Source organism: Anomaloglossus baeobatrachus, chromosome 3 (genome assembly GCF_048569485.1).
Source record: "Anomaloglossus baeobatrachus isolate aAnoBae1 chromosome 3, aAnoBae1.hap1, whole genome shotgun sequence".
In the NCBI taxonomy this organism is placed as follows: Eukaryota; Metazoa; Chordata; class Amphibia; order Anura; family Aromobatidae; genus Anomaloglossus; species Anomaloglossus baeobatrachus.
The window spans coordinates 520,273,077-520,288,419 of record NC_134355.1 but is presented as its reverse complement, the minus strand read 5'-3'; the positions used below and the strand labels follow the sequence as shown (position 1 = coordinate 520,288,419).

The following is a 15,343-nucleotide window of genomic DNA, read 5'->3' as shown; positions in this document are numbered from 1 at the left end:
TCGCAGGCGATATTGTAGTGTGTAACGCCTTTTTGATACGATTAACGAGCGCAAAATCGTCGTAATCGTATCATCGGTGTAGCGTCGGTCATTTCCATAATTTGGAAATGACTGATGTTACGTTGTTGTTCCTTGTTCCTGCGGCAGCACACATCGCTGTGTGTGAAGCCGCAGGAGCGATGAACATCTCCTACCTACGTCCTGCAGCTCGCGCCAGCTATGCGGAAGGAAGGAGGTGGGCAGGATGTTTACGTTCCGCTCATCTCCGCCCCTCCGCTTCTATTGGCCGCCTGCCGTGTGACGTTGCTAGGACGCTGCACGACCCGCCCCCTTAATAAGGAGGCGGGTCACCGGCCAGAGCGACGTCGCTGGGCAGGTGAGTGCATGTGAAGCTGGAGTAGCGATAATGTTCGCTACTGCAGCTATCACCATGATATCGCAGCTGCGACGGGGGCGGGGACTATCGCACTCGGCATCGCAAGCATCGGCTTGCAATGTCGTAGTGTGCAAAGTGCCTCTTAGGGTAGCGAGGGAAAAGCGTTCCTATGTCATCCCTCACCTCATGGAACCCTAGGGTATTCCTAACCTCAGGGTTACTCCTGATGGTAGAGATGCCTGAGTCCCATTCCTGGCTATGCTCCTGACAAGTACTACTCTGATACCCCCTCCCACCAGGGAAGGACAGGGCAGGAGTGCGATGGAAAACAGATAAAAAAAGACAAGGGAAAACAAAAACTTTGACAAACTGCACACACACAGGAAGAGACAATAAGAAGCTCAGGAGTAAAGCAAGAGTAGGAAGGTAACAGCGAAAAGGCAACAAGTGTTAACTCCACAACCGCATTCAGCAACAAGTACAACAACTAATAGATAGTCTGGATCACAACATCTCACCAAATCAGCTTAGATAAACTGCAGCTGGCATAGGTGTAATGACCTAGCCAGCATATATAGGAGGGGAGCAGATGTGATTGACTTCCCTACAACATGTGATCAAAGAGACTAACAAGCAGACTAGCCGAAATTAACTCTTGCTAGCCTGCCTATGAATTACCACTCTCCAGGTGGATGCCTGAGTCTGCCTGCATTGATCACAGACACCAGAGAAGTTATCAGGTGGAATGTTAGAATGTGTAGTCTGAACCAAAGATGACGTCGTCATGACAATCGGTGAAGTTTTTAAAAATCAAAGTGATAATATTTCTCCATGTGGAGAGTGACACGTCTTGTATGTCAGTGTAAGGAGGTAGATTTCTAGAGACTAATTTCATATTCAAATTAAACAGACAAAAGTAGGGTAGGCGGCCTTACTTGTATAATGACAGGCAAGAATATCCCCACTAGGGACACACACTGTAATGAAAGCTATATTTCCCTCCAGAGAAAATAAAGTGAACCAGAAAAAGAATTTACAATACCTATAAAGTAAGTATGGATACACTTTCATTCACTACACCAGCACAAAAAAACACCTTCACTATCCTAAACAATATTATTTAGTATCTCCAAAAAGTAAGAAGGAAGCGGCACTAACCACATCAAATTCTAAGGATAGCTGTACAAAAAACAACAACAAAAAAACCACAAAGTAACTACAGCACAGTTGTCACCCAACATCTAAAATTTAGATATGAAAAATTAATATGTGTAAAACAAATAGAATCCCATAAATCTTATTTGAGCTTTTTGTCAAATATATACATTAGAAGTATTCTCCATTATATATGACCAAAGTAGTCTTTGCCTTACATCACTATACAGCTGTAGTTATTAGTAGAGATGACGAAACTTGTTCGAAAAAGGTTTACCAATTTCAAATTTGTCACAAGCCTTGTCTATCTGAATTCGGAAGGCCAAGCACTTTTCTCAAAAATCTGCAATGTTCGGCTTTGTTCGGTAACTGTTGATGGTTGCACTAATGCTTTTCTTCTACATCATATGATATGACTTTGGCTAGGATAGTGGTGCTGTATGATGAGCGGGGGGAGGTCTTTATGAGGATAGGGGATGGGGAGAGGTCAGAACAGCAACAGACTGTTTTTTTTTTTTCTTAACTTAATGTGTGAATGTTCCAGTAGCCAATCAGGGTGCAGAATCCATTCACAACATTCAAACACAAGGGTTTGTTTCATTGGCTGCCGAAGTCACATGTCACTACATATAAGAAGCAGACATGCAGCGTTGGTGCCATTTTGAGACTGCTACAGATTGGGGACAGTGCTTCTGCTTCATATAAATGAAGATAAATAAAAATTCATAATAAATAACTATGTGTTCCTAGCACCAATCAATATTTCAGTATCTAAATACTGATTGCTAATTCTGTGGTCCAGCCACAAATTTCCATTTCATCATCTAAATAGTGATTTGTACTTCTGTGGTCCAGCCACAAATTGCCATTTCATCATCTAAATAGTGATTTCTACGTCTGCGGTCCACTACTTGCCCACTACTGACTTCTGTCCGTTAACCTGCTCCTCTGCATGAGGTCCTTTCCGGAAAACATAGCAGCTTCCTCACACTCACTGACCACAGCCAGTATATGCATCCCTCTGTAGAGGTACCTTTCAGAGATGCTTCAAACCTATTTCCACAGTCCTGGTCAGGATGAGCGAATCCTCTCTTCTCGCCAAGGACTCCTTTCTGGAGACATCACAGTCCTCTCTCCCTGACTCACTGACTGACTCTGGTCAGCACGCACACCTTGCATGAGGTTCTTTCATGAAGGCATACCAACCCTGACCACATGCCAAACAAACAGACTCCATCTTAACAGGTGAGAGACATCCATGGGCGGGGCTATGTGGATAGCCAGACCTGCCCGTTTCTCCAGCTATCAATACAACCTGGCCCTGACATGTCCAAGCAAAACTCGTGGCCCTACAAGTACCAGAACGGATATCCAGGTACTTCATCCAGGTACTTCTTTCTGCACCAGGACTGGTCACTTACTTTCAAACTTCTTAATTCTCAGTTAAAATCTTTATGCCACTATTGAATTAGGAGACAGTTACTACTGATAGGTTTCTATGTAAAATGATGAAGGTGAGGGTGAAAGGAGAGGGGAGAGTCAGAGTAAAATTTTATGTAGCATTTGCCATTTCCTTTCTCAGTTACCTAAAAATCTGTGCTCACTTAATACAGATTCTAATCGAGATTTGAGAATTATGAAAATTAAATTAGTCCCTAAGCTATCCCTCAAGCTAGGGGGCCCTATGCTATCCCTATTCTCAGGGATACCACTAATGATGGAGATGCCTGAGTCTCCTTCCTGGCCCTACTTCTGACCAGTCCTGATCTGATTCACTCTCCCCCTTCCCCCAGGGAGGGACAGGGCAGGAGTGTAAAGAAAGTTACAGATATAAACAGACCAGGGAAACCAATCCTCTGTCACATAGCATGCACACAAAGGTAAAGACAACAAAAGATTCTGGAGGAAACACAAGAGTTGGAAGGAGCTAAAAAACAACAGGGGTAAACTTCCACAACCTCAACAAGGAAATAACATAATTTTCACCAGAGAATCTGGGACACCACATCACTTAGACCAACATAGAAACTATAGTTGGCATGCGTAGAAGACTTCATCCAACTGAAATAGAAGGGGAGCAGATGCCATTGGCTTCCCTACCACATGTGATCAAAGGAACCTAATGTGACGCCCTGGACTAGCCAGGTAGTCACAGATAGCGCCCCGCACAACACCAGTCCCACATTAGGCAACATCAGCCAAACACATAAACCCTAGTCACCTCCCTCAATGCTTAATGGACACACCAGGGGGGCGGAGCCAGGCGGTTGGCACGCCCACGGAGGAGTTCAGAGGGCCTGAAGCAGGAAACACAGTCAGTCTAAGTCAAGGGCAGTTCTAAGTGGAGTTCAGTCAGTCAAGTTCAGTCAGTGAGTGGAGTGGAAGCAGGCCTGTGTAGCAGGTCTGCAGGAGACTGACAGGTGTGAGGGTCGTAGCCCGCACACCTTGACTAGGAGGCATATGGTGGCCTAGCCTGCAGGAGCCGGGAAGACGACTCAGTGGAACCGTGGTGGACCGGGACAGGGTAGTGGCCCACCGGTACCGACCCGGGGAACCGACTGGAAACTGGAGAACACGGGGGGGTACTCAGACCCTGAAACGAGGTCCAGAATCCACTGGACTGAGTTAATTCACTGATTGAGGTCTGGACTATAGGTCCTTTCCCACCCAAGTCCCGACTGAAGACAACAGCCCACCAAGGGGATAGAAAGCCACCGCACAGGCAGAGAGATCCCACGGGCTAGCGTCTGCGGGCAAACGGGCTTTCCCGACATACCTACAGTCGGGGAGCGGACTCCCGTCGCTGAAGCGCAGGAAGTCTACACATACACTACACGGTGCAGGAGAAAGGCAAAGACCACCGAACCGGGTGGGGGACCAGACGCAGCCGGCTGCGGGCACCGACCACCATCAACTTTGTTTACCAGAGACTTGTATGTGTCAATAACAGTGAGTACCACAGTGCCATCTGGCCGCGCACCGCCCTGCACCGCCCAGCTCTCCCCAACAGGTCCTGGGGCCATCATCCCTGCCCACGGAGGGGTTAACATCTTGCTGCATAACCATCTCTCCCGGGTGCCTCGTAACTGCAGCGGTGATGTCTACACCTTCACCACATTCCGTGGGTGGCGTCACGAACTCAAGCACGGCTCCGGCCATACACCTACCTACCACCCCCCTACGTAGTGCCAGCATCCTTTCAGAGCAAAGTGACCCCGGGTCCAGAGGCGCTCGAGCCACCCACCAACGAGCCCGGATCCGAGCGGCTCGGCTGCGGCCAAGCGCGGGGCGGCACACCTAACATGCATACTAGCAGAGATTAACTCCTGCTAGCCTGCCGATGAATCAGCACACAGAAGGCCAATGCCTCAGTCTGACTGTGTTGATCCCAGACACCAGAGAAATCATTGTGTGGAATGTCAGAATCTGCAATGTGAACAGAGCCTGACAATGCCATGACAGATGGCGACGTTTGTGCAAAACTCCGCGTGACCGTACCCCTCTCTGCAAGAGAGGCCTCTGGACCCTCAGAACCCAGTGATGAAGATGATGGAATGCCCTTACCAGGTGCTCAGCTTGGATATCTGAGGATGGTACCTAAGTCCTCTCCTCAGGGCTATAAGCTCGCCAATGTACCAAATACTGTAAGGAATGGCAAACGAAACGAGACTCAATGATTTTGGATACCTGAAATTCTAGTGACCCATGGACTAGAACTGGAGGCCGATGTATGGGAAGAGGGGTTCCCTAAGCCACATATTTTTTTAATAGAGATCTATGGAAAACATTACGATATTTGTAAGATGCCAGTAATGCCAAGCGGAAAGCAACCGGACGAATGACTGCTGTGATTTTGTATGAACCAATAAACCGTGGTCCTAACTTCAGTGAAGGTATCTTAAGCTTAATGTTTTTTGTAGATAACCACACCAGATCACTCACACACAGGTCCAGACCAGGCACATGTTTACGGTCAAAACAAGATAGCCAGCACTAAATGTGCACTACTGCACTCAAAATTCCAAACTGTACTTATTTTATTATTAAAATTTGAGATTTTTGACCAAAAATTGCAATTTTTTGAGCTACCCCGCCACGTCACTGCAAATCTTATTGGGGCAGTCCTACTCTAAAATATTTTTATATAAAATGTGCCATACGGCCTCACATATGAAAAGTATAACTGTTCTTAGCAGCACTTACTTGGTGTTTTTCAATCCCGTACCCATGACTGAATCATGGCTGTGGGCGGGACAGGCCCAAGCAAATGCTGATTGAAGTAGATAGGCTGTGGACAGGGCCTGATGACTGAATGTGAACAGCCACTAATTGCCAAAATCAAGACAGGTGGAATACAACCCAAATTGGGGTGCATAGCAAGGTGGGGGTCAGCCACCGACCAATGCAATGAAAAAAACAAGATAGCCAGCACTAAATGTGCACTACTGCACTAAAAATTCCAAACTGTACTTATTATTAAAATTTGAGATTTTTGGCAATTCCACCTGTCTTAATTTTGGCAATCTGTGGCTGTTCACATTTTTCACATTGAAAAACACCAAGTAAGTGCTGCTAAGAACAGTTCTACTTTTTTAACATGTGAGGGCGTAAGGCACATTTTATATAAAAATATTTTAGAGTAGGACTGCCCCAAAGAGATATGCCGTGACGTGGTGGGGTAGCTCAAGAAATTGCAATTTTTTGCCAAAAATCTCAAATTGTAATAATAAGTACAGTTTGGAATTTTTAGTGCTGTAGTGCACATTTAGTGCTGGCTTTTTTGTTTTTTTTCTACTATTTACAGTTAGCTGCATGTTTATACTTAGAACAGATGTCACACAAATGCTGCTGAACCCTCTCTTATGTAGATGATAATGCTAAAAGAAATTGGTCCTCCCCAGGTACCCCTGATGAGTGCCCCTCCTGAAACATACAGAGCTAGGTATGACGATCATAGATACAAAAAAAGGAGACATACCAGAAGATTCATGGCATTATTGATGGCAAATTCTGCCAGAGGAGTAAACAAGGGCCACTCTTCCTGGTTATCAAAAACAAAACAATGCAAATACTGCTCCAAATTCGGACTCATGCATTCTGTTTGCCTATTAGACTGAGGATGGAGTGCTGATGAATGAGACAGTTTAATCCCTAACCAAGAGCAGAAATCACTCCAAACATTAGCAATAAATTGAGTTTCACTATCAAAGACAATATTAGATGGGAATGAAGTTTAACAATCTCACATACAAACACCAGGGCTAAGGTCTTCGCATTAGGTAAAGACGGTGAGGCAATAAAATGTGTCATCTTAAAAAAACCTATCCACCATCAAAATGACCGTATTACCAGCTAAGGAAGGTAAATTTGTAATAAAGTCCATGGAATTGTATGTCCAAGGGTGACTAGAAACACCTAAAGGCTGAAAACATCCCAAATGACGAGAGAGAGATGCCTTAGAGCTTGCACAGAAAGCACACGCAGACACTTAAGACACTACACAGCCCTCTCGATTCTGGACCACCAAAAGCGATGTAATACAATATCCAGAGTACCTTTAACCCCAGGGTGACCAGCCAGGATAGAATCATGATGCTCTCCCAGAACCTTGAGACCAAGACTCAGGGGAACAAACGACTTGTTCGCCGGAACTCCAGATGGCGCATCACCTTGAACCTTAGCAATCTCAGACTCCACATCAGTATTGAGTGCTGACACCACCACTCCCTTCTGAATAATAGGGACAGGTTCCTTACAGTGTTCAACCATGGAAAACACCCAGACAAGCATCAGTTTAAATGTTTTTAGAACCAGGCCGATAAGTAGTGAAAAAATAAAACCTATTAACAGATAATGATCGCCGAGCTTATCTCAGTGTAAGACGCTTAGCCAACTCAATGTAAAGAAGGTTCTTATGGTCGGTAATTACTATAACAGAATAAGTAACTTCCTCCAGGAAGTGTCGCCATTCCTCAAAGATGGACCTTGAGACAATACAGCTCCCACCCCCACTTCTGACACATCAACCTTCACTGTAAAAGGTTGAGACACATCAGGCTGTATCAATTTGAGTGCTGATGAGAAGCACTTCTTAAGACAGTCAAAAGCATACAAAGCATCTTGAGTTCATTTAGACAAGTCCGTACCCTTCTTATTCATGTTAGTAATAAACACGGTAATAATTCGCAAAACCTAAAAAAGTTGCAGGGCTTTTAGAATCTTGGGACGGCCCATTTCAAAATAGCCTGTAATCTAGTGGGATCCATCCAAAAACCTGCAACTGAAATAATTTAACTCAGAAACGGAAGTTCTTGAACAGCAAATACACATTTTTCTAGCTTAACGTACTATTTATTTACTCTGAGAATTTGTAACACTTGTCTGACATGTTCCAAGTGAAACCCAAAATCCTGTGACTATATGAGAATGTCATCAAGGTAGACAATTACAAATTTCCCTAACAGATGAGAAAGCATGTCCTTAAAGGGAACCTGTCATGTCATTTTTTTATATTATACCACCCCCAATCTGTTTTAAATGATGCAATGTGCATCAGTAACATGGTTTAAAAAAAAAAATCCATGTATTTATCTTAAAAAATACTTTATATGCTTAGGTGAATTCAATAAATACCTTAGATTTCAGTCATAGGAGTGGAGCTTTTGCTGGGATCAGTCACATGATTTTTTTTTTTTAAACCATGTTCGTGATGCACATTGCATCATTGAAAACGCATTGGGGGCAGTTTAATATAAAAAAACAACATGACAGTTTCCCTTTAACAAACTGTTCGAATATTGCTGGCATGTTGATATGACCAAATAGCATTACCAGTTTTTTTTTTTCTTTAAATGCCTCTCCAGTGCATTAAACCCCGTTTTTCACTCATCCTCTTGTCTGACCCAGATCAGATTATAGGTCCCCCTAAGGTCAAGTTTAGAAAACCATTTAACATCGGAAATCTGATTAAACAGGTCAGGAATGAGTGGCAAGGGATGCGCATCATAAACTACTATCTGGTTGAGCTCACGAAAGTCCAGGCACCGCCATAGTCCACCATCCTTTTTTTTTTAACAAAGAAGAAACCAGGCATTACCGGAGATGAAGATGGCCTAATGTGCCCTTTAGCCAAACTCCGTTATATACTCCTTGAGAGCTAATCTCACAGGGCCCAACAAGTTATATAGTCTGCACTTGCACTTGGACAATTTTGCACCTGGCATCACCCTTATGTTGCATTCATAAGGTCTATGTGATGGCAACTCCTGGCAACCGTTCTCAGAAAACATATCACTAAAATCTGAGAGAGGATCCAGAAAACTGGAGGTAACTGCCGAAATACATCTCCCTAGACGGTGTTGATTATAATACTTGCTCTATTTAATTATGTCTTGGGTTTTCCACTCAACAGTGGGGTTATGTAATGCAAATCAGGGATACCACTGAGTGTCCATGGACCAGCACCGGAATTCAACGCAATAAACTTCTGCAGGCCGATTCCCCTGTTGTAGTGAACAGATTTTAGACTTGGATAAAGATATTTTGTCTGGATCATCATAGATGGCGTGAATCAGAGGGCAAAGATAAAACTCATGCTTGTGGGTCCCCACTCAAGAGTGAGACGAAAATTCCCACCCGCTGTGCCTCAGTACCAGAAGAGTGGGGACATAGACAGAAATACAATTTACAGGCTTCCCTAAAGGTAACAAATCAGCTGCGGTCCCTCGAAAATCTTTCTGGGAGGGACAATTGGCACTGGCTTTCTCAGCCTGGGGAAGCCCATGGTTTTTTGGCTCTCCTAGCCTAAAAATAGCAGCCCGCAGCCGCATCTGAATTGTCACATCCATTAGATGCAACAACTCTGGTGGTTTACTTGGCACATCCCGATTGCCCTGGTGCAATGGCAATCAGGGTTATATAAGGATTTAATTACAGCTGTGATTTGTCAAAATTCAAAGTTGCCACTAAGCCCTGAATTAGTAATGGGGAGAGGTCTATGAGACCTCCCCATTACTTTTTAAGTCAAAAGAAATGAACATAAAAAACTGAAAAAATCCTTTAATAAAAAAATAAATAAAAAACACCATCTTTCTCCAATTTATAAAACCCCAAAACACCCAAGTCCAACATAATCCACACCACGACGTCCAATGACAATTCTGCCTTTGCTACATACTGAAGTTGCAGTGCAGTTACATTAGAGAACATAAAGGGGGGTAAAAAGTAAATCCCGGCACACTGTGCAATTTCACAAAAACGGACACAAGTTCAAATTTCTTGATCTATTTTTTCTTCATTGTGAATAAGTGAAAAAAATGCTGTACAATGGTAGAAAGTCCACATTGAGACGTTTCGGCCTTAGGCCTTCATCTGGTCGGACAATCTCACCATTTTGAGTCACACCCGGCGAGGAAGATAATGTAATTGACAGGTAGTACGTATCAGAAAAAATTCAGTGTAGAGTTTCTGCCTTTTAAATAGGACCTATGGTATAGTGGCTGTGTAGACTGGTACTGTAAAGTCCTGTATACAGGGTTACAATGGGAAGATCTGTTAGCTTATATACAGTTAGGTCCAGAAATATTTGGACAGTGACACAATTTTCGCGAGTTGGGCTCTGCATGCCACCACATTGGATTTGAAATGAAACCTCTACAACAGAATTCAAGTGCAGATTGTAACGTTTAATTTGAAGGTTTGAACAAAAATATCTGAAAGAAATTGTAGGAATTGAACACATTTCTTTACAAACACTCCACATTTTAGGAGGTCAAAAGTAATTGGACAAATAAACCAAACCCAAGCAAAATATTTTTATTTTCAATATTTTGTTGCGAATCCTTTGGAGGCAATCACTGCCTTAAGTCTGGAACCCATGGACATCACCAAACGCTGGGTTTCCTCCTTCTTAATGCTTTGCCAGGCCTTTACAGCCGCAGCCTTCAGGTCTTGCTTGTTTGTGGGTCTTTCCGTCTTAAGTCTGGATTTGAGCAAGTGAAATGCATGCTCAATTGGGTTAAGATCTGGTGATTGACTTGGCCATTGCAGAATGTTCCACTTTTTTGCACTCATGAACTCCTTGGTAGCTTTGGCTGTATGCTTGGGGTCATTGTCCATCTGTACTATGAAGCGCCGTCCGATCAACTTTGCGGCATTTGGCTGAATCTGGGCTGAAAGTATATCCCGGTACACTTCAGAATTCATCCGGCTACTCTTGTCTGCTGTTATGTCATCAATAAACACAAGAAACCCAGTGCCATTGAAAGCCATGCATGCCCATGCCATCACGTTGCCTCCACCATGTTTTACAGAGGATGTGGTGTGCCTTGGATCATGTGCCGTTCCCTTTCTTCTCCAAACTTTTTTCTTCCCATCATTCTGGTACAGGTTAATCTTTGTCTCATCTGTCCATAGAATACTTTTCCAGAACTGAGCTGGCTTCATGAGGTATTTTTCAGCAAATTTAACTCTGGCCTGTCTATTTTTGGAATTGATGAATGGTTTGCATCTAGATGTGAACCCTTTGTATTTACTTTCATGGAGTCTTCTCTTTACTGTTGACTTAGAGACAGATACACCTACTTCACTGAGAGTGTTCTGGACTTCAGTTGATATTGTGAACGGGTTCTTCTTCACCATATGCGGCGATCATCCACCACTGTTGTCATCCGTGGACACCCAGGCCTTTTTGAGTTCCCAAGCTCACCAGTCAATTCCTTTTTTCTCAGAATGTACCCGACTGTTGATTTTGCTACTCCAAGCATGTCTGCTATCTCTCTGATGGATTTTTTCTTTTTTTTCAGCCTCAGGATGTTCTGCTTCACCTCAATTGAGAGTTCCTTAGACCGCATGTTGTCTGGTCACAGCAACAGCTTCCAAATGCAAAACCACACATCTGTAATCAACCCCAGACCTTTTAACTACTTCATTGATTACAGGTTAAGGAGGGAGACGCCTTCAGAGTTAATTGCAGCTCTTGGAGTCCCTTGTCCAATTACTTTTGGTCCCTTGAAAAAGAGGAGGCTATGCATTACAGAGCTATGATTCCTAAACCCTTTCTCCGATTTGGATGTGAAAACTCTCATATTGCAGCTGGGAGTGTGCATTTTCAGCCCATATTATATATATAATTGTATTTCTGAACATGTTTTTGTAAACAGCTAAAATAACAAAACTTGTGTCACTGTCCAAATATTTCTGGACCTAACTGTAGTGGTAGGCGCAGGTAATGTAATAGTTAATGACTGTAGTAATGTCAATATCTCAATTCAGGAACATAATGAATCACAGGATCAATAGGCCATATCTGCTATCTCTGCTATCACCTTTAATGGCATAGGACAGTCATTATATGCAGGAGACTGGATGGGACCCAGGATCTGGCTATGAGAGCCTAAGGTATTAGGGAAGTTCCTGGGGGACAGATGTGACGCCCTGGACCCCAGGGGTCACAGGTAATTACATCAGCCACATACACACACACCCCCGCCCCCTGTGAGGTCACACACATGTCACCCGAAAGGGAGACCTGATGCCTCCCCGAGGGCAAGTAGAGCACACCAGGTGGGCGGAGTCAGGCAGAAAGACACGCCCAACGAGGAGACTACTGTCCTGGGGCAGAAAGTTCAAGGAGACGAGTTTGGAGAGTTAGAGTGACAGGAGGTGAAAAAGGAGAGAAACTGTCAGGGACCCAGGTATGAGCCTGGGCCCCTTAGAGAATGTCAGGCAGGCGGTGGTGGCCATCTGCAGGAGTACCGGTACATCAACTGGCGGAACCGTATGGACCGGGCCTGGGTTGGAGCCCGCCGGTCCCGAACCGGGGAGTCAAACGTGTACCGGAGCACCAAAAGGAGGGTACTCAGACCCCGTCCTAGCTTAGAAGCCACTGAGTATAGGCAAATTGACTGATTGCTGGCCGGACCCCACAGGTTCATCCACAACCAAAGTCCCGAAAGAAGGCAAAAGCCCACCGAGACTGGGTGAGCGCCACCGCCAAGGGCCAAACACCCGACGGGCCAGCGCCTGCGGGCAACCGAGGGCTCCTCCGGCAGCTCAACGCCGGGGAGCGGGCTACTGCTGCTCAGGCAGGGGGAGCCGAAACACAAACAACTAGAGGTGCACGGGAAAAGGGGCCACCAACAACTCCGCAGGGGGACATCAGCAGCCGGCCGCGGGAACCGACCAGACCCGAACTTTGGTTTACCAGTGACTCAGTGTGAATTAATCGTGAGTACAACAGTGCCATCAGGGCACGACACACTACTAGAGTTGAGCGCGGTTCGCGGTTCGAGGTTCTCCAGTTCGCGGCTCGAGGGATTTTGGGGGCTGTTCTAGATCGAACTAGAACTCGAGCTTTTTGCTAAAGCTCGATAGTTCTAGATACGTTTGAGAACGGTTCTAGCAGCAAAAAGACAAGCTAATTACTAGCTGGCTTTCCGCTGTAATAGTGTAAGTCACTCTGTGACTCACACTATTATGAAATTTCAGCGTATAGTGTGCGGGAACAGCGCATTCAGATCACTACTGTTTGGATAATGGCGATCACCATTTCTTTTTTTTTTTTTCCTTGTCTTCCTTCCCTAAGCGCGCGCGTGTAGTGGGGCGGGCCAGCATGTCAGCCAATCCCAGACACACACACAGCTAAGTGGACTTTTAGCCAGAGAAGCAACGGCATGTGTGATAGGATGTCCATGTCACATGTCCCTGCATTATAAAAATGGACATTTTCCTCCAGCACGCCATTATCTGCCTTCTGCGTCTTGGTGTCAGTCACTGCTGGCGTGGCTCCTGTCTCCGATACTGCTGTGTATGCTCTATACACAGCGCTATACAGAATAGAGATAGAAGATTCTTTCAGCCCTTGTAAGGGCTAATACCGGCAGGGTCAGAGCCATAGGTGACAGTCAGGTCCGTGAAAACGGATTTTAACAGCTACACAAACTGACAGTGTCTGTGTAGCTAAGGTCAGGGATTTCCTCGCTGCATTTCCCCATTAGGAGGGATAGAAAGGGAGGCTTCCTTTCCTCTACCCAGACCCACAACCCTGCCACTGTACCCTCCTGCCCTTTGCACACTCAAACTCATTGTTACTAAGCTATTATACTAGCAAACACTGAGGAAACTTAGTGGCATCCTAAAAGTGGCTGTTGGACTTCCATTAGTGTCCCACTGGTGCAAAGCTATTTGCAGCACCACTGCATTGCACACTCAAACTCATTGTTACTAAGCCATTATACTAGCAAACAGTGAGGAAACTTAGTGGCATCCTAAAAGTGGCTGTTGGACTTCCATTAGTGTCCCACTAGTGAAAAGCTATTTGCAGCACCTCTACATGACACCCTCATGCACATTTTGCTACGCTAATTTTATAGCAAACTCAGGGAATTCCTTGCTGCAGTTGATCATTCAGAAGGATAGAAAGTGAGGCTTCCTTTACTGTCCTGGTACCCACAGAACACGGCCACTGTACCCACCTGTCCACTTTTGCCACGCTATTTAATTTGCCCAAAGAGCTGACTCTTTTTCTGCCTTCCTAAAATTGTCTGTAATACTAAGTTAGTGTTCCTTTGCTGCCAAGCAAGGTACAACACATGTGCATTCTACACTCCTTTCCATTTCTGGAATGCAATTATTAACTGCAGGTAGTCCAGCTAATGTGTGGATATAATGTAGCCTGCATCCAATGTTGGTTTTCTCGATGTCTGACAGCTCAACAATACCATCTGTTTCCACTTCCAAAACAAGTGATGACCTGCCAATCACACTCCCTGTTGCGTGTAAAGGGGTGGAAGTTCAGTGTGAAAAACCATGTGAAACTGCTGTCCCCACAGTCACAGAGGATGAAGAGCACTCAGCTGCACTTGATGGGGCAGGCGGTGGTTGCAGTGGCACGCTAGGCCGCATTGTAGCACAGTGAAATTCACATTGCGACTTATGCTTCATTTTAAGTCGTGTACAGGGTGGGCTCCCCAGTATGCAGCAAAACCAGGCAACAGGAAAAGGACTCTAGGCAGTTTGGTTGATAAATGATTGTTTAACTTTACCAAAACAAACAATAAGAACCATGCATACAATTTAAATAATTGAACAATCTATTCCTATTCTGTTGCCTACTACCTGCTAATCCCTCTGCGTAGCAGTAATTGTGTGTTTGTGCGTGTGTGTGTGTGTGTGTGTGTGTGTGCGAACACGACTTACCAGTGGCGCATCACAAGAGCTTCCCAGTTATCTACTTAAACATAGACAAAACACATTACCCCCCCTGAATACCCTTGTTATCTGAAGCCTCACAGATAAGGCAGATGATAACAGTGTGAATGCAAACCACACAGCTCTGCAACACAGTCATGGAAATCTTGAAAATCAACAGTCAATGCAAACATGTGTCGCTGTCCCTCTATGATTTAAACTGTACGTGACAATTTGACAGTGCAGAGGCAGCAAGTCTTATTGTCTATAAATAGTCGGCCTACCCAGAACAGATATGTGTTTTGCTAATAAAACAAAGTGTTGCGTGCCCACATTATTGTCTGGGCACAGCCCTACTGTACCCGGGTACTGTGATGTCCAGTTGCCAGAAATACAGACTTTACGCTCCTCTCACGGTAAGCAGTATAGACAGCACCGTAAGAATGTTGGTCTGTGGCACAGGATGCTGCTCACTGGCGTTATGGTACTCCTCACCAAACTCCAAAATGACTCCCCTCACAATTGAACGAAGTGTTTCCACGGTGGCTCCTTGCTGTAACACACACCTTTAGCTTTTCCTTCTGTTCATAGACAGCATCTCCAAGTCCACACCCGAAGAGCAAT

The 15,343-nt window shown here is 44.8% G+C and overlaps 1 protein-coding gene across 3 annotated transcripts in view; it reads left to right on the top strand.

The window, feature by feature from the left end:
• MED12L (mediator complex subunit 12L) overlaps positions 1–15,343 on the top strand; it is a 1,012,447-nt gene that overhangs the window by 743,942 nt on the left and 253,162 nt on the right. The gene's annotated exons all lie outside the window — the stretch shown is intronic.